General features: G+C 46.4%; 1 protein-coding gene across 2 annotated transcripts in view; it reads left to right on the top strand.

Annotated features, from left to right (window-relative positions):
- The first annotated feature begins 1,709 nt into the window (after positions 1–1,709).
- The window catches only part of P2RY2 (purinergic receptor P2Y2), a 42,413-nt gene continuing 17,026 nt past the window's right edge, over positions 1,710–27,096 (top strand). The window contains exon 1 of one of the 2 annotated variants that reach the window (XM_081002300.1): positions 1,710–2,095. The gene's annotated coding sequence lies outside the window, so the exon portion shown is untranslated. The remainder of the gene's footprint in view (positions 2,096–27,096) is intronic. The other variant, XM_081002299.1, reaches the window with a different exon arrangement.

Raw genomic sequence — 27,096 nt, 5'->3', positions numbered from 1 at the left:
TCCGAACCAATGGCTTCAAGTTACGAGAAAGGAGATTCAGACTAAACATCAGGAAAAACTTTCTGACAGTAAAGAGCTATTCCACAGTGGAACAGTCTCCCTTGTGAGGTGGTGGACTCTCCTTCATAAGCAGAGGCTGGATGCCCCTCTGTCATGGATGCTTGGGTTGAGATTCCTGCATTGCAGAGGGTTAGACTAGATGTCCCTTGGGGTGCCTTCCAACTCTACAATTCTGTGATTGAGTTTGTATACATGCTTAAGGTACATATGAAAGAGGCTCATTTATCATTATATTTTGGGACTGATTCAGACTCATGTAGCAGCCTTGCTTTAAACTTCCTGGCCATCCCATAATCATATTATAAATTAGTGGAGTTCTAGGTTATAAATCAAGCACTGCTAGGAATGGTTTCTTTCTGCTTTCCAAAGTATTCTTCCCACTAAAAAAAATACAGTGGTACCTTGGTTTACATACGCTTCAGGTTACAGACTACGCTAACCCAGAAATAGTACCTTGGGTTAAGAATTTTGTTTCAGGATGAAAATAGAAATCGTGCTCCGGCGGTGGGAGGCCCCATTACCTAAAGTGGTGCTTCAGGTTAAGAACAGTTTCAGGTTGAGAACGGACCTCCAGAACGAATTAAGTACGTAACCAGAGGTACCACTGTAAATCCAGTTTGGCACAAGCAATTTTTAATTTTTTTTTAATTTTTAATCATTTTTTATTAATGTTTATAGAGAAAAACACAAAACTTAGTATCTTCCTCCCTTTTTAAAACCAAACCAAGATTTTTATATACATACAATAAAAACAGGAAAGGGGGAGGCAGAGAAATAGAGAAGGAAAAAGAAATAAATAAAAAGAGAGAGATAAGATGTTAAATGAGAAACACAGGGGGGAAAGGTTCAGAAAGTGATGAACTTCCGATTCTTCATCTGTTTGCCAAATAAAATCAATATTTACTTCGTCCAGACCATGGGTAGGCCAACTAAGGCCCAGGGGCCGGATGTGGCCCAATCGCCTTCTAAATCTGGCCCGTGGACGGTCCGGGGAATCAGCGTGTTTTTACATGAGTAGAATGTGTCCTTTTATTTAAAATGCATCTCTGGGTTATTTGTGGGGCATAGGAATTCGTTCATATCCCCCCCCCAAAAAAAATATAGTCCGGCCCCCCACAAGGTCTGAGGGACAGTGGACCGGCCCCCTGCTGAAAAAGTTTGCTGACCCCTGGGGTCTCCAGACCAATCCAATATAATAACCCACAGAGCCAATTTATAGAAACAAACATCTCCAGTCCTCAAATCCAGATGCAAAAGTTCCATTTTCTTTTTTTACGCAAAAAGTCACAGGTTCAGGATGACTTTTTTCTGATTAAACATGCAGTTTTTTTATTCTGAAATGGTGGCCTGGAGTGGGCGAAAAAAAGTTTGAGCGCCACTGATGCAAACAGACAACGCTGCGCTAAAGTGGACCGAAGTTCTGAATCGCTGTAGAAGGAAGATTCCTGGGTTGCCGGGGGTGGGAAGTGAAATATGGGCTGGGAAATCCTCTTACGAAGGATTTTGACCCCGAGCTGTTTCCCTCTGCTCTGACAGCTGGCGGCAACTGGGTGTCGCGTTTGCAGCGCGCGCCTTTGCAATCTGACTTGAGAGCGCAGCAACTTGCATTCCTAGTCATCTTTGCCCAGAGAGAGAGAGAGAGAGAGAGAGAGAGAGAAAGGGAGAGAGAGAGAGAGAGAGAGAGAGAGAGAGAGGCAGGGCAGCCTCTTCTCTACTCTTTCCCCACCCAGGGGCCAGTCTGGGCAGGCCAGTTCGTAGTCCCAGGCACGCCTCTCTGCCTCCACTCCGCTTTGCTGCTGCGCCTCTTTTGCAAACCGAGACAGAAACAAGCGAAGTGTTGGGAAGAAAGAAGCGCAAGCGCGCGCGAGAGAGATAGAAGCCAGCCAAGGAGAGGGGGGGTGGGATGTTGTGTTTCCCGGCGATTCCTCCTCCTCCTGCTGCTGCTTTTATCAGGGAAAGGAACTGAGCATGGAAAAACAAAGAGACCCGGCATCGTGAGATTCTCCCCGGAAAAAGCAGAAACTGTAAGTTTTGGGTAGGTGCGTTTGCAGGTTGCGGAATAGCGCGCGGAAAACGTCTCTGACACACTCCAGCAGCGAGGAGTTCCAGAGATCAGACACTCCGTGGAAACTTCCACCCTCCTCACACAGCAGTGTTCCCTTTGATCTTATCTGGGTCTTTTCCTTCTCTTTTCCCCCCAGTTTTGTGATAACTGAATCCCCCTGGGATGTCGATCTCTCCCTCTTGCGCTATTTTTAGGTTCCTGTTTTGTCAACCGCCGGTTTTAAATAGGTTGTGACCTGCTAGGGAGATGGGACCCAACACCTAGATCAGTTTGCAGCCTCGAAGACTTAAAAACACACACAATTAAAGGGCCATTTTAAAAAATTCTTTTAAAAAAGAAGGTCAGGCAATCAGCCCTTCGTGGTTTAAAGTGGTATATGAACAGGTTTAGAAAAAGCCTTTTGAGTAATTGCAACATAGCTCACATTTTGCACGATAACGTGATTTATTTCATGATGATTCATGGTTTATTTATGTTGTACAAGTGTGGGTTTGGTGTGTTTTTTTAAAAAAAAGGTTTCTGGCTCCTTCCTTTTGAGTAAGCATGAATAAACTCTGGCATTAGGTTCTTGCAAGGGGGGGTTGTTACACCATTGTATTCCCCACTCACTACAACCTGCGAGGCTTCCCAGTAGCCTTCATACCTGACCAAGATTTGAACCCAGTGCTTCTGAGTCCAGTGTTGTGTTGGTTGTTAAGTGTGGGTGGGCTAGGAAGCAGAAGTGTGGGTGGACATTAGTTGGAAGGATCCGGCCATTAATAAATCTGAGCAAAAAGTTATTCAACTGTTAGTTATTTGATGAGTCAAATCAAATCCTTTACTAATCTCTGTGGAGCAACTGTGAGGACACAGGCAGACCGTGGAAAAACACATTTAGGAAGAATATATTGTGATTTCTATTATGCTACCTCTCTGTTCAGCTCAGTGTGTTTGGGTTTGCGAGGAGCTGTTGTTTATTCTTTTTACTGTATTGGGATTTTTTGTCTAGGCTGAGAGTTTAAAATATATTACTTGACCTGCCCAAGTGGCATGGACACCCATAGTTTGCAGGGGTCAGGGGATTACTGGATGAACCCCAATTCCCCAGATCCCCAACTTTCATGAAGCAAAAAACTTCCTAGTATTTGTGAGCCTGAGATTTGAAGCAAAATATACTGACACTGTTATGATCATTTGTGTGTGTGCAAAACTAGCTTATTCCTCACTTTCAGAATTTGGTTTCCCCACCCTCCCAAAATTCCTGGGAATACCCATGGCTCTAAGGATAGAGATTCAGACACGGAAATAATATTGCAGCAGCATAGCTGTCAACTTACAGATTTGAAAATAAGGGACCAGCAGCCTCGAAAATAAGGGATTAGCAGCAATTACTTTGATAAAATGCATATTTTGTTGTGTGCAAATGGCTTTAGATACCTATTAGGTCCATAAATTACCATATACATATATTCAACACAAAAAAACAGCGACAATTTGTTGTTGACAAAGGACAGCTGGACATAGAAAGGGCCCCATTACCTTCAGTAGCTTATTTAAGAGACATCATCAATAAGGGACAGCAGTGGGACATGGCACTGGAATAAGGGACTGTCCCGCCAAATAAGGGATGCTTGGCAGCTATGTGCAGCAGTCCATCAAACACACAACACACAGCCCCTCTAGGCTTTGCCAACTCAGTGCCCTCCAGAAGTTTGGGACTACAACTCCCATCAGCCTCGGCCAGCACAAAACATCTGAAGGGCACCAGGTTGGTTAAGGCTTTGAGGGTCTTTTGTTTTTGTTTTACAGTTGAGGGATGTATAAATTTTATCAATCAAACAAATAAATGAACTCCAGGATGATGCGTTCTCCCACAGGTTTGTCACAAACTGCACATAGACGTCTCCGCAAATTAGTAGTTTCTGCATCCTGCATCAGACAGAAGGAATTCGAGCTAAGCTCTTATTTACTTAGTGTAATGCAAGGTGTTCAATTGGAGCAAGCCTCCTTTAATTCCCTTGTAGCATGCGCTGGAAGCACAACTTGAACTATTAAGCGCACGTTTCCCTGCTTCCCAGAAAGCCACGAGAAATGCAGGCTGCTATGGATGCCAGACAGCAGCATCTAGCTTCTAAAATTTCCGGGTAGGGTAGGGTGAGGCCCCCTTGCCCATGAAACCCTGGATAACCTCTGCCAGTCTGGGTAGACAATGCTGAGCTAGGTGGAGCAGCAGCCTGGCTCCTTTTCAATGCAGCTTCCCGTGTATTTAAAGCACAATTGTGTTTTGGAATGTCAAAAACAATTGGCTCTCTGCTTGCAAAATGATCCGATCCAGTTTCGAGCGAGTCTTAACGCCCAGTGGGCAATCAGAATAGGCACAGGTGGCATGTTAGTGACAGGACTGGGAACAAACCTCATCCTCATTGTTATACGAACAGAAAATAGTTATGTTGCTTGCTTTAATAGAAGGATGAAAGGAAGGATCAGATGACTCCATAGAACACATCTACACAAAAACACCCCTTGCTTTGGAAACCTGGGCTTGACCCCCCTAACCTTGTCTTTTCATTTGTTTTATCATTGAAGCGAAACCCGGTTTTGTTCTTGCGAGACGTGAATTTGCTTGGAGTTGTCACGGTGCCGTCAATCTCTTAATTTGTTTGCGACGCGGGTGAGAGGAGCGTTTGCATAGAAACGAGGATACCCGCAGGAACTGAAATCACTTCTTGCCTAGGACCCACGTACCTACAGGACCGCCTCTCCTGGTATGCCCTGCAGAGGACCTTAAGGTCCATAAATGACAACACTTTGGAGGTCCCAAGTCGCAAGGTGGTTAGATTGGTCTCAACTAGGGCCAGGGCCTTTTCAGTACTGGCCCCGACTTGGTGGAATGCTCTGTCACAAGAGACCAGGGCCCTGCGTGACTTGGCATCTTTCCGCAGGGCCTGCAAGACAGAGCTGTTCCGCCTGGCCTTTGGCTTGGACTCAGTCTGACCCTTATGTTTCCCTCCCCTTATGGTTTTGATCTATGGGCTACTTTTAAAATGAGGCTGCATTTTAAATTGCATTTTAATCCTGTATTTTAAATTGGTCCCCCCCCCATTATGTTTTTACTGTAATTTTACTGGTGTTAGCCGCCCTGAGCCTGGCTCTGGCCGGGGAGGGCGGGGTATAAATAAATTATTATTATTAATAATAAATATTAATATTATTATTAACTCCAAAGTGATAAGGAGCTGGCGGCAGAGTGGTGAATGTTTCAGGAGGAAAACATACTCAGGGAAACAAAGGGCCTCCTTGGTGGCCAAACTTTAGTGTGCCCGGATTTGCAAAATATAGTCCCCAGCTGGGGCGTTGCTTCGGCAAGTGAACCCCATGCTCTTTCACTATTCGAAAATGTGCTGGCTGTTGCTCAGATACGACCGGAGCTGGCACCAACGTCTGGCATTTGGGGGCAGCTGTTGGGGCCTCCAGTGCCCCCGGCAGGGCACACAGCCATGCCTGTCCTAATCCCACCCACTCCCCTTTAAATTCTTTCCTGGCCCTGCAGTCAGTGCCGGATTAACCCCTCTGGAGTCTCCTATGCAGTTGAAATCTCAGGGTGCCCCTCGCAAATGATCCGCTAATATATATTTTTTGTTTGATCGTTCAAGATCAAATCAATATTACTTTGATCTGTTGCCACAGGACCCCTAAAGGACATGGGTCAGTGCCTACTCTACCTATTTGGTAGGGTGGCGCTGTGGTCTAAACCACTGAGCCTCTTGGGCTTGCCGATCGGAAGGTCGGCGGTTCGAATCCCCGCAACGGAGTGAGCTCCTGTTGCTCTGTCCCAGCTCCTGCCAACCTAGCAGTTCGAAAGCACACCAGTGCAAGTAGGTAAATAGGTACCGTTGTGGCGGGAAGGTAAATGGTGTTTCCGTGCGCTCTGGTTTCCATCACAGTGTCCCGTTGCGCCAGAAGCGGTTTAGTCCTGCTGGCCACATGACCCGGAAAGCTGTCTGCGGACAAACACCGGCTCCTTCGGCCTGAAAGCGACATGAGCGCCACAACCCCATAGTCGCCTTTGACTGGACTTAACCATCCAGTGGTCCTTTACCTTACCTTTACCTGCCTATTTCAGCACTGCCTGAATCTGATGGGATTCAAGCCACAGGCCTGATATTTTGGACCACAGCTCACTCCCCCCTGCGTCGGTCCTGAAATCCTTTCCCAGCCCAGTCCTGTAACCCATGAGTCGTAATAACAGTGTTGTGCAGATGTTGCAAAGCAGGGGAGACCTTTGCACCCAAGACACTGCTCTCTTGGTCCCTTTGCTCTCTAAGCAGCTCTGGGCAGCCCCAGCCTGAAAGGGACTTTGCCCCTTTGGCAACCAGCAGCGTCGTAACCTGAAGCAAGACACAATTCAGCTGCTTATTGGAGCACAGCGTCTGAGAAGGCAGACTGAGTTTAGTGGGGCAATCCCCCACTGGCCCTAATGACCCCAATCCACCAGGTAGCAGCATGCCTTTCAGTGCGCGATGCTTGCCATGCTTCCCTACAGACCCTCTCGGGTGCCAAGATCAGCCAAGGGGGCCCTCTTGGTAGTTCCCCCACCCTCAGAGGCCCAAAGTGATAGTGGCTGTCCAGGAGAGAGACTTCTCTGTGGCCCCTAAACAGTGGAACTCCCTCCCCACAAAGGGGCCCTGGGTACCTTCATTGTACAGCTTTCGGAGGATGTTGAAGACACACCTGGCTTTTGACACTTGAGGTCTACATTTTTAGGACTCGCCTGATGTTATTGATTGTAAGATGTTTTAAGTTGTTTTTTAATATTGTACAGTGGTACCTCGGGTTCCAGACGCTTCAAGTTATAGACTCCGCTAACCCAGAAATAATACCTCAGGTTAAGAACTTTGCTTCAGGATGAGAACAGAAATTGCATGGTGGTGGCGCGGTGGCAGCAGGAGGCCCCATTAGCGAAAGTGGTACCTCAGGTTAAGAACAGTTTCAGGTTAAGAACGGACCTCCAGAACGAATTAAGTTCTTAACCTGAGGTACCACTGTACTTGTTTTACCATAACCTGCCCTGGGACCTTAGGGTAAAGGGATAGATAGATACAGTCGTACCTTGGTTGTCAAACGGAATCTGTTCCGGATGTCCATCTGCCTTCCGAAAACGTTCGACAACCTAGGCGCGGCTTCCGATTGGCTGCAGGAGCTTCCTGTACATAACCGGAAACCGCGGAAGCAGCGTCGGACGTTTGGCTTCCAAAGAACGTTTGCAAACCGGAACACTCACTTCCGGGTTTGCAGCGTTCAGGAACCAAAACATTTGACTCCCAAGGTGTTTGGCTTCTGATGTACGACTGTAAATAGATACATAGATACTTACAGGGCCATCTTAAGCATATCCGCTGCCATGGTTCGAAGATCCCCCCTTTTCCCAGAGTTGTTGACCTTTCCCCAAGCCTCTGTGGGGATCACCCTACTCCTGTGGGGGCTTGGGAGGCAAGCTGCATGCCCGCCAGCCATATGGTTGGCGGGGCACAGCTGGCAGGCCTGCAGGGAAAGGGGAGGCCGCTGGCAAAGCCGCACAGCTCCCCCACTCACTGGGGTGTCCCTGAGAGGCCAGCGCCCTGGCACAACGCGCCAGTAGGCCCAATAGGAAAGACGGCTCTGGATACTTAGATAGATAAACAGGGCTTTTCCCCCAGCCGGAACTCAATTCTAGTACCTCTCAGGTGGGCGCCATGGCTATTATAAAAGAATAAGGGAGGCGTTCCGTTTCTCCCAATACTCATATTTCGCAAGCGATCCTCAATAACATAGTACATTTCTGCATGTTTTAATCACTCATATAATGTTCATTTCTCTTGTTTTTGGTTGGACAATTGGACCTGGGACCTTCTGCAAAATCCAGAAAATTACACATTGAAGAGCTGGGATAGACATAGTTGGTAGACATCGCTCGTAGCGCTGAGGCTCTGAATCTCAGGGTAGTGGGTTCGAGCCCCACGTTGGGCAAAAGGTTCCTGCATTTCAGGGGGTTGGACTAGATGATCCTCAAGGTCCCTTCCAAATCTATGGTTCATGGTGTGATCCGGCACCTCTTTTTTTATATGTATAGAAAAATAGCACACTGGATAGATAGATAGATAGATAGATAGATAGATAGATAGATGATAGATAGATAGATAGATAGATAGATAGATAGATAGATATAGATGGATAGATAGATGATAGAGATAGATAGATAGATGATAGATAGATAGATAGATAGATAGATAGATAGGTGATAGATATATAGATCGATATAGATGGATAGATAGATGATAGAGATGATAGATAGATAGATAGATAGATATAGATAGATAGATAGATAGATAGATAGATAGATAGATAGATATAGATAGATATAGATAGATAGATAGATAGATACTGTAGATAGATGATAGATAGATAGATAGATAGATAGATTAGATGATAGATAGACAGACAGAGATGCCTGTCCTAGTCTTCAGATTGGAACAGGCTAGAAATCAAAGGAAATGCAACTCCACTTCCCATTATATAACCCCACCACTAATTCCACGCTAAGCTAATTTCCGTTGATGCCGTCTTCCTCCCTAACTGTTTCCCCTTGAGGTTGTTCTGCCAGGATGAAGAAGGTTTAATAGTTCCTCTCTCAGCCTGGCCAGACTGTCGGAGAAGAGAGAGTGAGAAATCGAGAAAGAGAAGACATTCATTGCTCCTCTTCCCTGGGCGAGGCGGGTGTTAGAATTCCTGCTCCGTGATTGCAGTCATGGGATTTTTGTCTATCACATGACGGTGTATGTTTTGACTCCACAGAGTGGGAAGTGACGGAGACAGGATGTTTGTGTTACTGTGTTCTGTGAAGTGGGACTATTGTTCTTTGTCCTTTTTCTCTTTGGTGTCTGATGCTAGAGAGAGAGGGAGCCATGTTGCAGTGCTCCGTGTGTGTTTATAAGTAAATAAAGTAGATTAGCCAAAATGCTGAGTTTCTGAGGTCTGTTACGCAAGCTGCGAAGACTCTGTGGATCCCTAAGTGTGCCGGTGTCGATGGGCATCGGTCGCTGTGATGTTCGGGCAGAAGAAAGCTTTTGAAGCTCCCGAACGAAAGACCAGGAGGGAGGGAACATGCCAGTCGGGCATGTGTCTCTGCCAGGGTCCTACTCGAGTGTAGGACAAGCTCCTGACAGCGGGTGAGTTGGGGGGTGGCTGCCCATTCTCAACGGCACAGAATTAAAATCCTGCTTTCCGTTCACAAATGCATAGGCTCCAGTTAAGTCACGGGGCCCAACTCAGAATCAGAAAGGTGTCTTCGCTCTAGGCAAGAAGGTGAGATTATCGTTATCAACTGAGACCCAGCATGGATTTCTCAAAAGCAAGTCATGCCCGACAAACCTCATCTCTCTCTTTTTTTAGCAGAGTTACAAGTTTGGTGGATCAGCACAGCTGTCAACTTTTCCCTTTTCTTCCGAGGAATCCTATTCGGAATAAGGGAATTTCCCTTAAAAAAAGGGGAAAGTTGACAGCTATGTGGATCAGGGGAATGCTGTGGGTGTAGCGTATCTACTGAGATTCTATGAGCATTAATGCTAAAAAAAACAGGTTTTCTGGAGGAGACCTCAGATGCAGGGGGGGGCGAGAGAGAGAGAGAGAGAGAGAGAGAGAGAGAGGGGCTTCACACAATTTGCAGTGAATGTGCATACAGTGGTACCTTGGTTCTCAAACTTAATCCGTTCTGGAAGTCCGTTCCAAAACCAAAGTGTGCCAAAACCAAGACACGCTTTCCCATAGAATGGATTCATCCGTTCCAGACTTTTAAAAACAACCCCTAAAGCAGCAATTTAACATGGATTTTACTATCTAGCGAGACCATTGATCCATAAAACGAAAGCAGTCATCAATGTACTGCAGTCACACAATCAACCAATCAGTAGCTGAACTGGGTTCCACACAGTCACAAAAACAAAACAAAAAGAGATGCAAAAACAAAAACGCAAAATAAATAGCAAAAACAGACAGACCTCAGCGTAACACTCAAAACGGAAGAGTGGCACTCAAATCAGAAGCGTAACACTCAAAATGGAGCACGTTTGGCTTCCGAAAAAGGTTCACAAACAGGAACACTTCCTTCTGGGTTTGCAATGTTTGGGTTCCAAGTTGTTTGAGTACCAAGGCGTTTGAGAACCAAGGTACCACTGTATATATATATTTTGGGGTGAGACAGGAAGCCTTCCGTGCTGATGCCAGTTCCTGCCGCCCAAAGGCATTTCACCCTAACACCATCTGAAAAAGGCTCAAGGCCCAGCAACCAAACTGCGACAACTCAAGCGGCGGAGAGCCGTGTGTGAACTGACCCCCGAGAGAATGATCTGGCAAGCTGAGCTGGCAGAAATCCTTCCAATACCCAGAGACTGAGGGGACAACTCTTTGGGGGGGGGGGACACAACCTGAACAAAATGTTCCATTTAGCCGGACATCAGAACAAATAGTTTACCGGCGGAGCGAGTTTGTTTGCTGTGTCTGCACAGAAGCACGCCAGGGCTTTTGGCTGCAATGCCTGGCTGGGGTGTGGGGCAGTATTAAGGGTGGAGGGGCAGCACCCCACTATTCTTCCAGACCCCTCTCCCCACAAGCTGCTTCCCTGTCATTGCAAACGAGGGGTGGCCACTGTGAGAACAGGATTCTGGGATAGATGGGCCTTTGGTCTGATCCAGTTACAGAACTCTTTTTCTTCCTCGGTACAGATTTGCGTGCTTAAGTTTCTTATGCACTGGTCTCTTCCCATGTTCATATGTTCTGTAAAAGGGACGGGGTTCAGAGCTGGTGTGTGTCGTTGCGCCATCCGAGTCCTGTTGTTGAGAGAGCAGGGGCTAGGAATCTCCGACAAACACTTGCCTGAGATCAGATTTCGCATATGAAGTCCGACAGTCCAGAGGTTAGGGAATCCAGATGATCACAGAGCCAAGGGTACAGACAGAGAATAATAATAATAATTGTTGTTGTTGTTTAGTCGTTTAGTCGTGTCCGACTCTTCGTGACCCCCTGGACCAGAGCACGCCAGGCACTCCTGTCTTCCACTGCCTCCCGCAGTTTGGTCAAACTCATGCTGGTAGCTTCGAGAACACTGTCCAACCATCTCGTCCTCTCTCGTCCCCTTCTCCTTGTGCCCTCCATCTTTCCCAACATCAGGGTCTTTTCCAGGGAGTCTTCTCTTCTCATGAGGTGGCCAAAGTATTGGAGCCTCAGCTTCAGGATCTGTCCTTCCAGTGAGCACTCAGGGCTGATTTCCTTAAGAATGGATCGCTTTGATCTTCTTGCAGTCCATGGGACTCCCAAGAGTCTCCTCCAGCACCAGAATTCAAAAGCATCAATTCTTCGGCGATCAGCCTTCTTTATGGTCCAGCTCTCACTTCCATACATCACTACTGGGAAAACCATAGCTTTGACTATACAGGCCTTTGTTGGCAAGGTGATGTCTCTGCTAATAATAATAATAATAAATTTATACCCTGCACATCTGGCTGGGTTTCCCCAGCCACTCTAGGTGGCTTCCAACAAAAGATTAAAAATACATTAATATATCAGTCATTAAAAAGCTTCCCTAGGCAGGGCTGCCTTCAGATGTCTGCTAACCATCAGATAGTTGTTTATTCCCTTGACATCTGATGGGAGGGCGTTGCAAAGGGCGGGTGCCACCACCGAGAAGACCCTCTGCCTGGTTCCCTGTAACCTCACTTCTCGCAGAGAGGGAACTGCCAGAAGGCCCTCGGAGATGGACCTCCATGTCCGGGCTGAATGATGGGGGTGGAGACGCTCCTTCAGGTATACTGGGCCAAGACCGTTTAGGGCTTTCAGGTCAGCACCAACACTTTGAATTGTGCTTGGAACGTACTGGGAGCCAGTGTAGGTCTTTCAGGACCGGTGTTATATGGGCTTGGCGGCCGCTCCCAGTCACCCGTCTAGCTGCCGCATTCTAGCTGCAGTAAGGTAGGGCCAAGAACCACAGGCGTCGTTTCCAGCACCTGACTGTTGCTGAGAACTCTGTTTCAGAAGGCTGGAGCCATCTGATTCCCATTAGTGCCTTCTCACAGAGTTGGAAGGGACCCAAAGGCCATCTAGTCCAACCCCCTGCAGTGCAGAAATCTCAGCTAAAGCACCCATGACAGATGGCCATCCAACCTCTGCTTAAAAACCTCCAAGGAAGGAGAGTCCACAACCTCTGGAGGGTGAAGCCTGATCAGCTGCAGATGGAGTCGCTCTGCCATCTCCCCCTTCAGGCTGGTATTCAGCAGGTGAAGCTGACTCCTGGCCCATGACTGTGTCCTTCACCCCTTAGGGGAGTGGTTCTCAACCTGTGGGTCCCCAGACGTTGTTGGACTACAACTCCCATCATCCCTGAGCTGTGGCCTTGCTAGCTAGGGGTGATGGGAGTTGTAGTCCAACAACATCTGGGGACCCAAGGTGGAGAAAGGCTGCCTTAGGGTCTCTGTATGTGTTTCCGCTTTCTGCAGCAGCGGCCGGTGGTATCTACAGGCTTGGCCCACTTTCATTTCTCAACTCTTCTCCTCGGATCGGCAGCTATTTAAGAGTCTGTTTTGCAGATGGTTTAGCAGGAATCAGAGCAGAGGTCTCCGCATGTGTGCATTGAAGGAGGAGCTGGCGAACATCAAGGACTCAAAACATTTCTAGTTTTCAAGGAACCTTTACGACCTCGTTAAAACCTCAGGGAGGACAAAGGGTGAAAATCAGAATATATTATAGAGCTGTTAGTGGTGGGAACTCGCCCTTCCTGGCAGGCTACGTAGGGAAGCTGCCTTAAATTGGTCTATCTAGCTCCATAGTGTCCACACTGACTGGCAGCAACTCTCCAGGATTTTAGATAGGGTTGTCCCCTCCTACTTACCAGACTCAGACCTGCAAAGTGGTAGCTTTGTGTAGCTTCAGACCCATTTTTGTTGCTGTTTAGTCGTTTAGTCGTGTCCGACTCTTCGTGACCTCCTGGACCAGAGCACACCAGGCACTTCTGTCTTCCACTGCCTCCCGCAGTTTGGTCCAACTCATGCTGGTAGCTTCGAGGACACTGTCCAACCATCTCGTCCTCTGTTGTCCCCTTCTCCTTGTGCCCTCCATCTTTCCCAACATCAGGGTCTTTTCCAGGGAGTCTTCTCTTCTCATGAGGTGGCCAGAGTATTGGAGCCTCAGCTTCAGGATCTGTCCTTCCAGCGAGCACTCAGGGCTGATTTCCTTCAGAATGGATAGGTTTGATCTTCTTGCAGTCCATGGGACTCTCAAGAGTCTCCTCCAGCACCAGAATTCGAAAGCACCAATTCTCCGGCTATCATTTTTGAGACTGCATCCCAGTACAGCTTTTGCCACTCTTTTGTTAACTATGAGGGCCACTCCATTTCTTTTACCGGTTTCTTGCCCACAGTACCCTGTTCCTATAGGGACACTGAGGATTTTCTCTCAGAGCTGAAGATAAATGGTGATTTCAGTTTATATCCACCTTTCTTCCAAATACCAACCATTTAAACAAGCATTCTCAAAAGAACCTAAAAACATTCCAAACACAGTTTAAAAACATTCACCCGGTGGTTTCACAGGGTTGCCAGGAACAGTATATTTCAGCCATCAAATGTAAACAGGAATGTTTTAAAATTCCTTCTGTGAGACAGCAAGGAAGGAGGCAGACCCACCTCACAAGGGAGGGCATTTGGGAAACAAGGAGCCACCGCCGAAAAGACCCTGTCATTGCTCGATGCCAGCCAGGCAGCCCACAGTGGTGTCACCACCAGCAAGGCCTTGCCTCTAGTTGCCTTGGCAAACGACAGTTCATAAACAAGATTTGGTTTGTGTAGAAATGAACTTTGCTTGTCCCCAGCTGTTAATAAGTGGCCTGGTCCTGACTGTCTTCTGTTGGCCCAAATCCTGGTGTCCTCAGCAGCTCCTGGAGAGACTCTACTTACCGCGCATGTTCTGTGTGTGTGGTTTGGGAGCTGCACAGTCAGGGAAAAAACAATGGGTTGTAAAGACTGCGGAGAGAATAATTGGGCGCACTCTTCCCACCTTGGATCAAATCTATGCTTCCAGGTACCATAAGAAAGCTGCAGAGATAGCGCAGGATAGTGCGCACCCCGGAAATGATCTCTTTCAGCTTCTGCCTTCTGGAAGAAGGTCCAGGGTTATAAAGACTAGGACTAGCCGCCTGAGAAACAGTTTCTATCCAAATGCGATTTTGGTTTTAAACGCAGTGTAAGGTAGTCTGTATGGGAGTATATTGTATTTACTTATGGGGTATCAGAGTTTTTAGGGGGCTAACCAGGTTGGGATAGCTGGGATAGCAGGCTTGTTGGTTTTGAACGCCTTATGTAGATTTTTTTTTTCCAGTTTTGGGTGGCACTGTGGGTTACACCTCAGAGCCTAGGACTCTGAAGGTTGGCAGTTCGAATCCCCGTGACGGGGTGAGCTTCCATTGCTCTGTCCCAGCTCCTGCCAACCTAGCAGTTCAAAAGCACGTCAAAGTGCAAGTAGATAAATAGGTACCGCTCTGGCGGGAAGGTAAACGTCCCATCCCCGAATGGATATGTTGGAGACTGAAACCTGGGGCCTTTTGCATGAAAAACACAAGATCATAGAAAGCTGTCTTATATTGAGTCAATTGGTCCATCTAACGCAATATTGTCTACACTGACCCGCAGCAGTTCTCCAGGGTTTTCGGCAGAGGGTCTCTTCCAGCCCCACCTGGAGATACCAAGGAATGAACTGAGACTTTAAGTACATAAGGAGAGTGCTGCAACTGGATCAGGCCAGCAGCCCATCTCTTCCAGCATCCTGTACTCACAGCGGCCGACCACTTCACCCAGATATTCTGCTTCTCAGCCCATTTTAACAATCTTATTAGGGAAATGAAAGAAATAGAAAGCTTCCTTTCTGACATTTCCACGCAAGCCGAAACCACTTCTTTATGTGGTCAGCTGCTCTAAGCAGCCGTATCACTTAGAAAATCCACAAATGTCTGCTAAATCTAAATGTTTCCGAAAGCCTTTGTTAAAAGAAAGCATATTAGTAAACTGAAAAGCACCTCTTTTTTCCGGTTGCGCAAAGACATCCATGCGTACTGGCTGCTTTGAAGAGTTTGAAATCTATCAGCTAAATAAAAACAGTCTGAAACATCTAGCAGGTTCCAGTTAACCCCAACCCCAACTCTAACCCTAACCCTAAACCTAATCCCAACCCTAATCCCATCTCTAACCCTAACCCTAACCCTAATCCCAACTCTAACCCTAATCCCAACTCTAACCCCAACCCTAACCCCAAACCTAATCCCAACTCTAACCCCAACCCCAACCCTAACCCTAATCTCAACTCTAACCCTAATCCCAACTCTAACCCCAACCCTAACCCTAAACCTAATCCCAACTCTAACCCCAATCTCAACTCTAACCCCAACCCCAACCCTAACCCCAATCCCAACTCTAACCCCAACCCCAACCCTAACCCTAATCCCAACTCTAACCCCAACCCTAACCCTAACCCTAATCCCAACTCTAACCCCAATCCCAACTCTAACCCCAACCCTAACCCCAAACCTAATGCCAACTCTAACCCCAATCTCAACTCTAACCCCAACCCCAACCCCAACCCTAATCCCAACTCTAACCCCAACCCTAACCCTAAACATAATCCCAACTCTAACCCTAATCCCAGCTCTAACCCCAATCCCAACTCTAACCCTAATCCCAACCCCAACCCCAGCTATCAGTCATCTGAGAAGTGTTGTGACTCTGCCGGAAGAGATGTCTTCCTAGGTGCCCTCTCTCTCTCTCTCTCTGCCCTCCTGCGTCTCCTGTCGGGTGACTCATTGCTTTAATAGGTCAAAGTCATCATGCTGTGAAGCGTGGGGTGATTTTATAGGCCGCTCAGGTGTGTGGGAGGAACATCGAGAAAGACAAAGGGTTTTGCGTTTAATGATGGGAAGGAACTTTTCAAAGATAAGAGGTCAATTTAGACAAGACGTTGAAAGGAGGAAGACCAAGTGAAAACGATGCACTTAAGGATTTTGTTTGTTTGTTTTGGAGGGGGCACTTCCAGATTACCTGTTTCTTGAGGAATTCATCCTGATTCCTTTGCAGGGAGATGAGACAAAATTGGCTCTTGAATGAGAATTTGTTCTGCTTTGTTTTCAGGGAGATTAGACGAGAATTCTTTCTGCGTTGTTTTTTTGCAGGGAGTTTAGAAAAGGTTGGCTATTTAGTGAGTTATCCCAATTCATTTGTGGGGCAATTAGGCTATTTGGTTATTCAATGAGCGTTCCGATTTAGGTTAGATGCTGCTGTGTCAAAGCAAATATTGGCTCACACTTTCCGGTGTGTTTTCTGCCAACTTCCTTATTGCTAAAAGCCGGCTCTTCGGGGGCGTGGGGTGCGGGTGGGGAAGTAGGTTTGTGGCACATGACCTCCCAATCAACTCTAATTACACAACCTGAACTTGCCATTATGGGATTGAGGTCACACCCACACCATGAGTTTCAGGCATGTGGCTTCACACAGAATCCTGGGGACTGTAGTCAGTTAAGGGTGGTAGGAATTAGTTCTGTAATGGGTGAACTATAGTTCCTGAGGTTCATTGCAGGAAGCCATGGCTCTTAATATGACATAAATGTGCATTAAATGTGGAGTCAGTAAAGGTAAAGGGACCCCTGACTGTTAGGTCCAGTTGTGGACAACTCTGGGGTTGCGGTGCTCATCTCACTCTATAGGCAAAGGGAGCCAGCGTACACCCTCCGGGTCATGTGGCCAGCATGACTAAGCCGCACACGGAAACGCCGTTTACCTTCCCGCTGGAGTGGTACCTATTTATCTACTTGCACTTTGATGTGCTTTCGAACTGCTAGGTGGGCAGGAGCAGGGACTGAGCAATGGGAGCTCACCCCGTCGCGGGGTTTCGAACCGCCAACCTTCTGATCGGCAAGTCCTAGGCTCTGTGGTTTAACCCACAGCACCACCCGCGTCCCTGAAATGTGGAGTTATCCCGCTCCAAAATAGCAATAGTGCTGAAGTGCCCTGTGTTTCGTTTTTAATGAAGAAAGGGAACATGCTGAACATCCCATGTATAAAACAGGAACAAAATGTTGCAGTATGACAAGATTCTGTTCATTGTTTCTTCTTCTCCCCCGCTTTTTATAATTCTTTTTTATTCAGTTTTACTATATACATTTAAATTCAGACATTAATCATAATCATCAACATTCATGATTCCCTGAATCCTTGAACTTCCTTGCAACGTTTCCATTTCAAACTTTTTTCTACCTCATCATATATTTTCTCTATTTTCTTAAAATAATCCATTTCCTCCTTAGTTTTTAATACATCACAAGCGTCACTCAAATCCTGCCATAGTTTTAAGTTGTTTACAGTATTATCTTAAGTAAATTGTAATTTTCCCCCCATCCCTTATTAAAGTTTCTGTCTTCTTGGTTTCTGATTTTCCTGGTCATTTTTGCCATTTCGGCGTAGTCCATCATCTTCATCAGCCATTCGTCTCTGGTCGGGACTTTAAAGTCCCTGTTCACTGTTTCAGCCAGCCAGATGTGCCTTCTTCCAAGATATTCCATCATGTTCCCCTTTCCCCATTTTCCACTCCTCCCTTCAAAAAGAGAAATTCAGTATTCCGTGACCAAAGAGCATGGGTAGGCAAACTAAGGCCCGATCGGTGAATCTGGCCCAATCGCCTTCTCTATCCGGCCCACAGATGGTCCGGGAATCAGTGTGTTTTTACATGAGTAGAATGTGTGTTTTTATTTAAAATGCATCTCTGGGTTATTTGTGGGGCCTGCCTGGTGTTTTTACATGAGTGCTTTTATTTAAAATGCATCTCTGGGTTATTTGTGCGGCATAGGAATTCATTCACCCCCCACCAAAATATAGTCCGACCCCCACAAGGTCTGAGGGACAGTGGACCGGCCCTCTGCTGGAAAAGTTTGCTGACCCCTGGTCAAAAAGCATGGGCTCCTTTGGGTATCCTTTGCCCTCTTTTAGGTTTGCTTTTCCCCTAAAGATTTTGTGAACTTCTGCAAACTTTGGGGTTCCCCCTGCCCACCTGCAGATCGCTAGCTCCCTCTTGTGGGTGGTGCGTTTGGGGCGCCTAAGAACAGGCGCTCAAGAGAACCGAGAGAGTTATTAGTTTAGATGCGATGATAAGAAGATAAGAGAATGGAAAAGCGAAGGAGAAGAAGGATCGGAGCCAAAAATGCAAAACCTAACGCGTGTGGAAAGAGCAAAGGACATGAGATTAAGTGTACGGTAGATGAAAACTTAAAGGAACAAAGATAAGAAACTGATTTGCTGTGTCAACGCGATATTCGTCTCTCTGTTGTATACCACTCTCCCACAAAACTGCGTCGACAATTGTGGCTCGTGGCAGATCAAATGCGCAATAGCAATCCAGAAAAACGTATCAGAAACCATTAGGAATAAACATAATGTTAATAAGCAAATGTAAGCCATCCGGCCCCCTATAGCAAAAGAAACTAGCCTAATTTGACAGCTTAAGAGTAAAAGGAATACAGTGGACACTCGGGTTGCAAACGTGATCCGTGCAGGAGGCACGTTCGCAACCTACAGCGTTCGCAACCCACAGTGCCATGTCTGCACACGTGCAGGTTGTGATTCGGCGCTTCTGCGCATGCGTAAAGCGTGATTTAGCGCTTCTGAGCATGCGTGAGCACCAAAACCTGGAAGTAACCCCTTCTGGTACTTCTGGGTTTTGGCGCATCCGTAACCCGAAAACGTGCAACCTGAAGTGTCTGTAACCCGAGGTATGACTGTAATGCAGAAATAAAATAGTGGCATACAAACTTCACCATGTTGCAGAGGATGTATCCAAAAATTTGGATTGGAGACTCGATCGTCAAACATCCAGGCACCCCACCTGGAGAAGGGCAGACAGTCCCTTCCCGGTTTTCTTTCAGAGCCAGTGCGGGATTTATGTATAAGCTAAACAAGCTATAGCTTAGGGCCCCACTCTCTTGGGGGCCCCCAAAAAATTTCACTATTAATATATTTCTTCTCAATTGTCTTTCAGTTCAACAATTACTTTGATAAAATACATATTTTGTTATGTGCAAAAGGCTGCTAGCCTGCTCCCTAAAATATCGCTGGTTTGCTCATTTCTATATACAGTGGTACCTCAGATTACAGACGCTTCAGGTTACAGACTCCGCTAACCCAGAAATAGTACCTCGGGCTAAGAACTTTGCTTCAGGATGAGAACAGAAATCGTGCGGCGGCAGCGGGAGGCCCCATTAGCTAAAGTGCTACCTCAGGTTAAGAACAGTTTCAAGTTAAGAACAGACCTCCAGAACGAATTAAGTTCTTAACCTGAGGTACCACTATATAGGGTGCCTACATTCTGCATAGACGGGTTGCATGGCAACATGTGCAAAAATGGCTTTAGATACCTATTAGGTCCATAAATTGCCATAGAGCATATATTCAACACAGAAAACAGCGACAATTTGTTGATGACAAAGGCCATATAAAGGGCCCCATTACCTTCAGTAGCTTAGGGCCTCATCAAACCTAAATCCGGCCCTGCTCCTAGGGGCCTTGCACCCACCATTATTGGGGTCTCTTACCCCACACGGCAGCCACAACATTCTTTCCCCCCTCTTCCACTAAGCAATATGTATTCCTCCTTCTGAGAGCCATGCGCAAAGCCTCAGAGCCTCACTCCCAAAGTGCTGACTCCCCAAAGGAGCAAGTTCACCACAGGGCCTCTGATGTTTACTCTCCACATCTGGCACGCAGAGGCAGACAATCCGTGTACATGGGTGTTCCTCTTCCTTTATTATATTGATATATCACATCACACACCCCAAAGTGATTTGCAGGACAGTAAAAGACGGAGATACGCCGTGCAGTGGGAAGTTCACACACCTATAGACATACAAAAAGCGTTCGTAGAAAAATAAATAAATGAATCACTTAGAAACGCAAAGTCTCTGCTCACAACAGAAAACAAAAGTGAACCCCAACAGCTGCCAAAAGGTCAATTGTTAGTGCTGTCCAAAAAACCCAGGAGAGTCAAAGCATCTTTCCCTAATGCTGAAAGAAGATAGAGGAAGGTCTGGCAGAGAGTGTTCCATAGATGAGAGGCTAATAATCATAATAATCATAATTTTATTATTTATACCCCACCCATCTGGCTGGGCTTCCCCAGCCACTCTGGGCAGCTTCCAACAAAATATAAAAATGCAGTAATGCATCAAACATTAACAGCTTCCCTAAACAGGGCTGCCTTCAGATATCTTCTAAAAGTCTGGTAGTTGTTGTTCTCTTTGACATCTGGTGGGAGGGCGTTCCACAGGGCGGGTGTCACCACCGAGAAGGCCCTCTGCCTGGTTCCCTGTAACTTGGCTTCTCACATTGAGGAAACCGCCAGAAGGCCCTTGGCACTGGACCTCAGTGTCCGGGTAGAACAGTGTCCAGGTAATGCCCAACTCATTGCTGTCATTGGTGGTGATCATTGATGGGCCAACATGCCTGTCTCAGTTTCTTCTCAGTTTCCAGTTTTTTCAGACCCTAGATTCATCTTAAAGGAGATGATCTTAACCGAGATTCTGACTAAACATCAGGAAAAACTCTTTGGCAATAAAAGCTGTTTGACGGTGAAACAGACTCCCTCCGGAGGTGTTGGACACTCCTTCCTTGGAGGTTTCTAAGCAGAGGTTAGATGGCCATCTGTCATGGATGCTGTTATGTATTGAAGTTCTCACCCGGGCCACCAGGAGTATCGTGTAGATAGTTTTCGCTCAGGTACACGTCAGTTACCTTAGGCAGGAAACGCTGGGTTGTGGTTGCTACAATGTTGACAGCCGGCTGCCTATAAAAGCAGGCCAGCTGAGCTGTTTGCTGTTCAGTGCTGTTCCAGCTTACAAATAAAGAGCTGCTTTGGAGAAATCGCTGCGTCATCTGCTATGTCTACCCACTATTTAACAGATGCTTTAGCTGAGATTCCTTCATTGCAGGGGGTTGGACCAGATGACCCTCGGGTCCCTTCCAACTCTACAATTCTATTATTTGCTTCTCCGCATTGCTACATCAGTTTGTGGTTTCGTTTTATTTATTAAAAAGTCTCCATGAAACTTTGTCAGCATTTCTCCTACTACAGAAAATTCATGTGCAACTTTTCCCCTGATATACACATTTTTGCCAAGCAGCTTTCCTGATATAACACATTTTGGTATGTTATTTTCACCAACTATGTAGTAATATGGACACTTTAGCCTAGTGCATGTATTCCAGTACACATCACTCAGCTGAAAAACAGTCTTGCAAAATTCAGAGAAGTATACTATAATGAGTATGGGGTTGCTCGTGCGTAAGTTGCCGCCTCCCCTGGCTATGTTGCCTTGTTAAACCTTTCTGTCTGGACAGCCCTTCAATTCGTGGCTGCCTCAGTCGCTAGCAGAATCCGTCAGTGGGCGTTTCTTAAACCTCTTCCAACATAAAAGTTGTTTGACGCCCAGTCTCCTCCTACTCTCCCTGCGTGGAAGTCTTCTGCGCAGGGAGGGCGTGGGTAGCGGAGGACCCGTGCTCTCCCCGCTGGTGTCCAGTGAAGAGTCCTGGAGCCCTCTCGCCGATTCCCCCATCCCTGGTGTAACGTTGATTTGCTTCCCCCTCTGCTGAACTGCCTCTCTCCCTGCTTGGCCCTTCTCTAGCATCATTTGAGAGCCTTCCCTCCGCCTCAGGCTCCGATGTCAGTTCCCTGACATATACATTTCCGGATATGGCTGTGTTTTGGTTTGTTTATTGTTCCAGAAAGTGTGAGTTAGTTAGGATCATCTCTAAGTGTGACCTGAATTGAAGTCTTCCCTGCCTCTGTTAGGAATCCATAAGCGGCTGCAACAGGTCCTGCCAACATCTCGGAGCCTTTTCAGCTGAGTGAGGGGGCTGCATGCTGGTGCCTGGCGATCTGAATTCTCAGCCCCTATGATGTTGCAGTTCAGCCTAGGATGGTAGATGTGATTTTGTACTCCAGACTTGGCTGCAGAACTGCGTCGCAAAATTCAGAGCAGTGCGAATTTCAAAAGAGAGCTGTGTTTCAGTTCACAAATTTGGCATGTTCGCCGTTCGACACAAACTGATTTGGATCTCCCCCTCATCTCTAGTGATTGTTCAATCTACCATGAGTTTGTCTAAGAAGAAAACACACCAAGAACTCTGGCCAATATAAGTTTCAACTAATTCACAAATCAGTAGTCAATTGTAACAAAAACTAATCCATTCAAAAGCATGTGTTCTGACAAGGATTACAAACTCAAACAGAGATTACAAACTCAAACTTATAAGCATATGTTTAACACAGTAATTTGTTACAGTATTAAAAACAAGAGTTTATGAGTAGAGATAAGTTCAAGTTAGTCCATAGTCAGATTTGACGTGAAGATCTTAGTTTCAATCATTGAGCAGAAGTCGGAAGTCAATTATGGATCAGAAACCAAGACAGGGCCCTGTTCCGATGTATTCATCTTCATCAGCTAATTTTTAAGGGGTCGTGTAAGTTTGAAGAATTTGTATAAATATATCCTGTTATTTTCTACGTTTCTCAGAGATAACAACTAAGTGTGGGTAGATCAACGTGTATCTTGAGCTTTTCTTAAAGAAAATAGGAAGGAAGGAAGGAAGGAAGGAAGGAAGGAAGGAAGGAAGGAAGGAAGGCTATCTGAGCCGCATCCTGGAATTGTAAATTCACGAAGGGAGGAGAACAGTCATGGCTTTCAAAGTTAGGAAGCTAATGTTTACAAAATCAGGAAAGAGACCAGTGGGGTTGAAGGGTGACAAGGAAAGGTGTCTTCAAAGCTCTGAAGCGAAGGAACGAAACACTGAACAGGAAGCAAAGTGTTAAGCTTGGGGGAAAGGAAGGAGAGGGTTGTAATTCCTTTCAAGATGCCAGATCTGCCCTTGGTGTTATGTTGCATGTTGTACGGTGGGCCTTTCGAGCACAGAGAATCAAAGGAAGGCAGAGGCCGAAGCGATGCTTAGAACGTAACAGAAGGACGTCAGAAGAGCCTGGCAGCAGGATGAGGCCAAGCCCCCACTGGTCCAGCATCTCGTAGGGCCCTCGTATTTACGGGACCGCCTCTCCTGGTCTGTCCCACAGAGGACCTTAAGGTCCATGAATATCCCTAGTTTAGAGGTCCCGGGCCCTAAGGAAGTCAGACTATCCTCCACCGGGGCCAAGCAGCATAAAATACAGTATAAAAACATGAATAACAATAAAATTCAAGAATCAAAAATCAATTAGATAATCCCCAGGGCTAGCTGGCTGAATTGGTCCTACTTGGGCCAGCGAGGAGACCAGGGGAGAATTAGCTGTGGGGTCTCAGAGCGGGTGATCTTCATAAAAGGGGAGGGGGAGGGAAGAGAAGGGAAATAAAAGATCAGGCTGAATTCAAATTAAAGGCCAGGCGGAATAGCTCTGTCTTACAGGCCCAACAGGAGGGGGTTAAATCCTGAAGGGCCCTAATCTCATGGGACAGAGCATTCCACCAGGTCGGAGCCATCACTGAGAAGGCCCTGGCCCTGGTGGAGGATAGTCTGGCTTCCTTAGGCCCCAGGACCTCTAAACTATGGTTATTCATGGACGTTAAGGTCCTCTGTGGGGCATACCAGTAGAGGTGGTCCCATAAATACGAGGGCCCTTCATTTGATGAAGTGAAGGGCCGTGAGGGCCAACTAAAGGGCCAACCAAAGTTGTTAACCTTTTTTTAGGATTGAAGTTGTTGAGGGGTTTTTTAGGATTTTACCCCAGGAAATAAACTGCCACAGGGGCTGGGTTAAACTGTCTTTGGACATGTCTGGTCTAGCACCTAAAGGTGTATAATGAAGGCACCAGGCAAGCCTTCCCGGGGAGAGCATCACACAACTGGGGAGCCACTGCAGAAAAGGCCCTGTTCTCGTGTTGCCACCCTGAGGACCCTCGTGGAGGAGGCACACGAAGAAGGGAAGAGGGGTTGATCATTAAATCATAGTGCTTTCTAGTGCAAGATGGGGCCTTAGTTCCTTACAAGCTAAGTAAAAAACCCCCCACAAGAGACGAGTATCGGGCTTCCTGCTTGCGAACAGAGAGGCATTTGCAGCCACTGGCATCTGTGTGACCCTGTCGCTCTTTGCAAACTTGCCAGCGCAAGGCCGATTCGCTTAGTGCATCACACACGCACAACCTTCCTGCTTCCCTGGCACATTTTTGTCTGCCCACACCAGACTCCGCAAGAAGGTCACTGTGTTCCACTTTGCTCTGGGCGCCTGTGGATATTCCACCAAAGTCCCCAAGGAAACAGGATTTGCTTCCCAGGATTCGCAGGAATGCAGATCTAAAAGCTGGTCCAATACCAGCCCAAGAGACGCTATAAATTCACAGTACAGCAGCAGGGCAGTTTGTGGATTTAAGATGTCTGGCAGGGTTTGCTGCACATGCCCGAAAACAACATTTGCTGTTGCCATGCGGACGGGACTCCCTGGCTCTGACATTTAGAGAGTGTGTGGGGTTTCTTAGATTTCTCCCTCTTTGCCCTGGCTTTCCTGCCCCATATAACCTGGTGCCCTGCAGTTTGTTGTCATTAGCAGCCAATTTCTAGAAATCTGAAAATCAATTAGAAAAGATTTGGCACACTGATGGACTTTTTGGAGCTGGCTGACCTGACTGGAAGAATCCGTGACCAGAAAGAAGGGGAAACACAAAAGGACTGGATGAAATTTAAAGAATATTTAGCTAAATATTGTGGTATAAGATAATAGAAAATCCTTGAAAGTATCAAGTAGGCTTAGGGGCAGAATAGGAATAGGTGCTAGTAAGTATTAAAGATTAGAATAATAGTAAAGGAGAAGAGGTTAGTAAATGAAAGGAGTTAATATCATTAGAAATATGAATTTGGAGATCTGTTATAAAAGTGATATAATGAAATTCAGACAGAGGGGATTTGAGGAATTCACCTATTAATGTGAAAAAAGTTGGGTATTAGAAGGAATAATCTTTTTTGTATGTGTTTAGTTTATTGCTGTGTTTTCTTTGTTGAGTCTTTTTATGTTTTTATGTGATGTTTTAAATGTTGAAAATCAATAAAAAAAAATTGAAGAGAAAAAGAAGATGAAAAGATTTGGCACAAAGAAAACCTGGTGCCTTTTGGACCACAACTCCCATCATCCCTTAACTTCAGCCACACTGGCTGGAGCTTATGGGAGTTGTAGTCCCAAACAGCTGGAAGCCACCATCATGGAGGAAGGCTGCCCTGAATCCTGGGAAATCCAACCAGACTCTGTGAAAAAAACAAGTCCCCAGGTGTCCATTGTTCAGCAATGGTCAAATAGCTCATATTCAGACACAGACTTGCTTCCCACATAGCACTAAGCCCTGGTTTGTTAAACCATGGTTTGTTTGCTAACCTGAACCCTGCCCAGTGGCTTAACTATGGTTTATTTACTGCCAACAAACCACAATCTGAAACCATGGTTTGTTGTTGGCTTTCAAATCTCAGTTGTTTTAACTGCAACTTAGCGTTACATGCAAACCCAGCAGCCTTCCTCAACCATGGTTGGTTTGGCCACCCAACCCCTGGCGCTCAACAGGATACAAAGGCACAAGTTGAGAGCAGCTGGAAGACAAACCAAGATTTTGGAGGAGGCGGCCGTGGTTTGTTCAGTCATCTGTGAGACAACTTGTGCTCGACCCTGTGCGTATTAAACAAACCGTGGCTTCTTAGACAAACCATGGTTTATTGATACTAGCAAACCAGGCCCTTCATCACTCGGAAGAAATGTGATCTCCTCACATCAAGGAATGTTCTTAAAGCATTTGTGTTATGGTTTTATGGGTTACAAAATCTGATTGTAATAACAGCAAGACTTCGAACAGGGAGCCCCAAACTTTTTTCAAATAGGGCCAGATTTGATGAACATGCTTGTTGAGCCTTTTTTTAGGGTGGAAGTTGTTGACCTTTTTTTAGGATTTGACCCCAATAAATAAACTGCCACAGGGGGCCGGATTAGGCCCCCCAAACGGACTTTGGACATGCCTGACTTTGTTGTTTAGTCATTTAGTCGTGTCCAACTCTTTGTGACCCCATGGACCACAGCATGCCAGGCCCTCCTGTCTTCCACTGCCTCCCGCAGTGCCTCCTGTTTGGTTAAACTCATGCTGGTAGCTTCGAGAACATTGACCAACCATCTCGTCCTCTGTCATCCCCTTCTCTTTGTGCCCTCCATCTTTCCCAACATCAGGGTCTTTTCCAGGGAGTCTTCTCATGAGGTGGCCAAAGTATTGGAGCCTCAGCTTCAGGATCTGTCCTTCCAGTGAGCACTCAGGGCTGATTTCCTTCAGAATGGAGAGGTTTAATCTTCTTGCAGTCCATGGGACTCTCAAGAGTCTCCTCCAGCACCAGAATTCAAAAGATCCATTCTTCGGCGATCAGCCTTCTTTATGGTCCAGCTCTCACTTCCATACATCACTACTGGGAAAATAATAATAATAATAATAATAATAATAATAATAAATTTTATTTATACCCCGCCCTCCCTGGCCAGAGCCAATTTAAAATACAGGTTAAAATGCAATTTAAAATGCAGCCTTATTTTAAAGTAGCCAATAAATCAAGATCATAAGGGGAGGGAAACATAAGGGTCAGACTGAGTCCAAACCAAAGGCCAGGTGGAACAGCTCTGTCTTGCAGGCCCTGCGGAAAGATGTCAAGTCCCGCAGGGCCCTGGTCTCTTATGACAGAGCATTCCACCAAGTCGGGGCCAGTACTGAAAAGGCCCTGGCCCTAGTTGCGACCAATCTAACCACCTTGCGACTTGGGACCTCCAAAGTGTTGTCATTTGTGGACCTTAAGGTCCTCCGCAGGGCATACCAGGAGAGACGGTCCTGTAGGTACGAGGGTCCTAGGCCACATAGGGCTTTAAAGGTCAAAACCAGCACCTTAA

Source organism: Podarcis pityusensis (assembly GCF_964106645.2).
Source record: "Podarcis pityusensis genome assembly, chromosome: 4".
Taxonomy (NCBI): Eukaryota; Metazoa; Chordata; class Lepidosauria; order Squamata; family Lacertidae; genus Podarcis; species Podarcis pityusensis.
The sequence above is the reverse complement of the archived record's forward strand: the minus strand, read 5'-3'. Positions and strand labels throughout refer to the sequence as shown.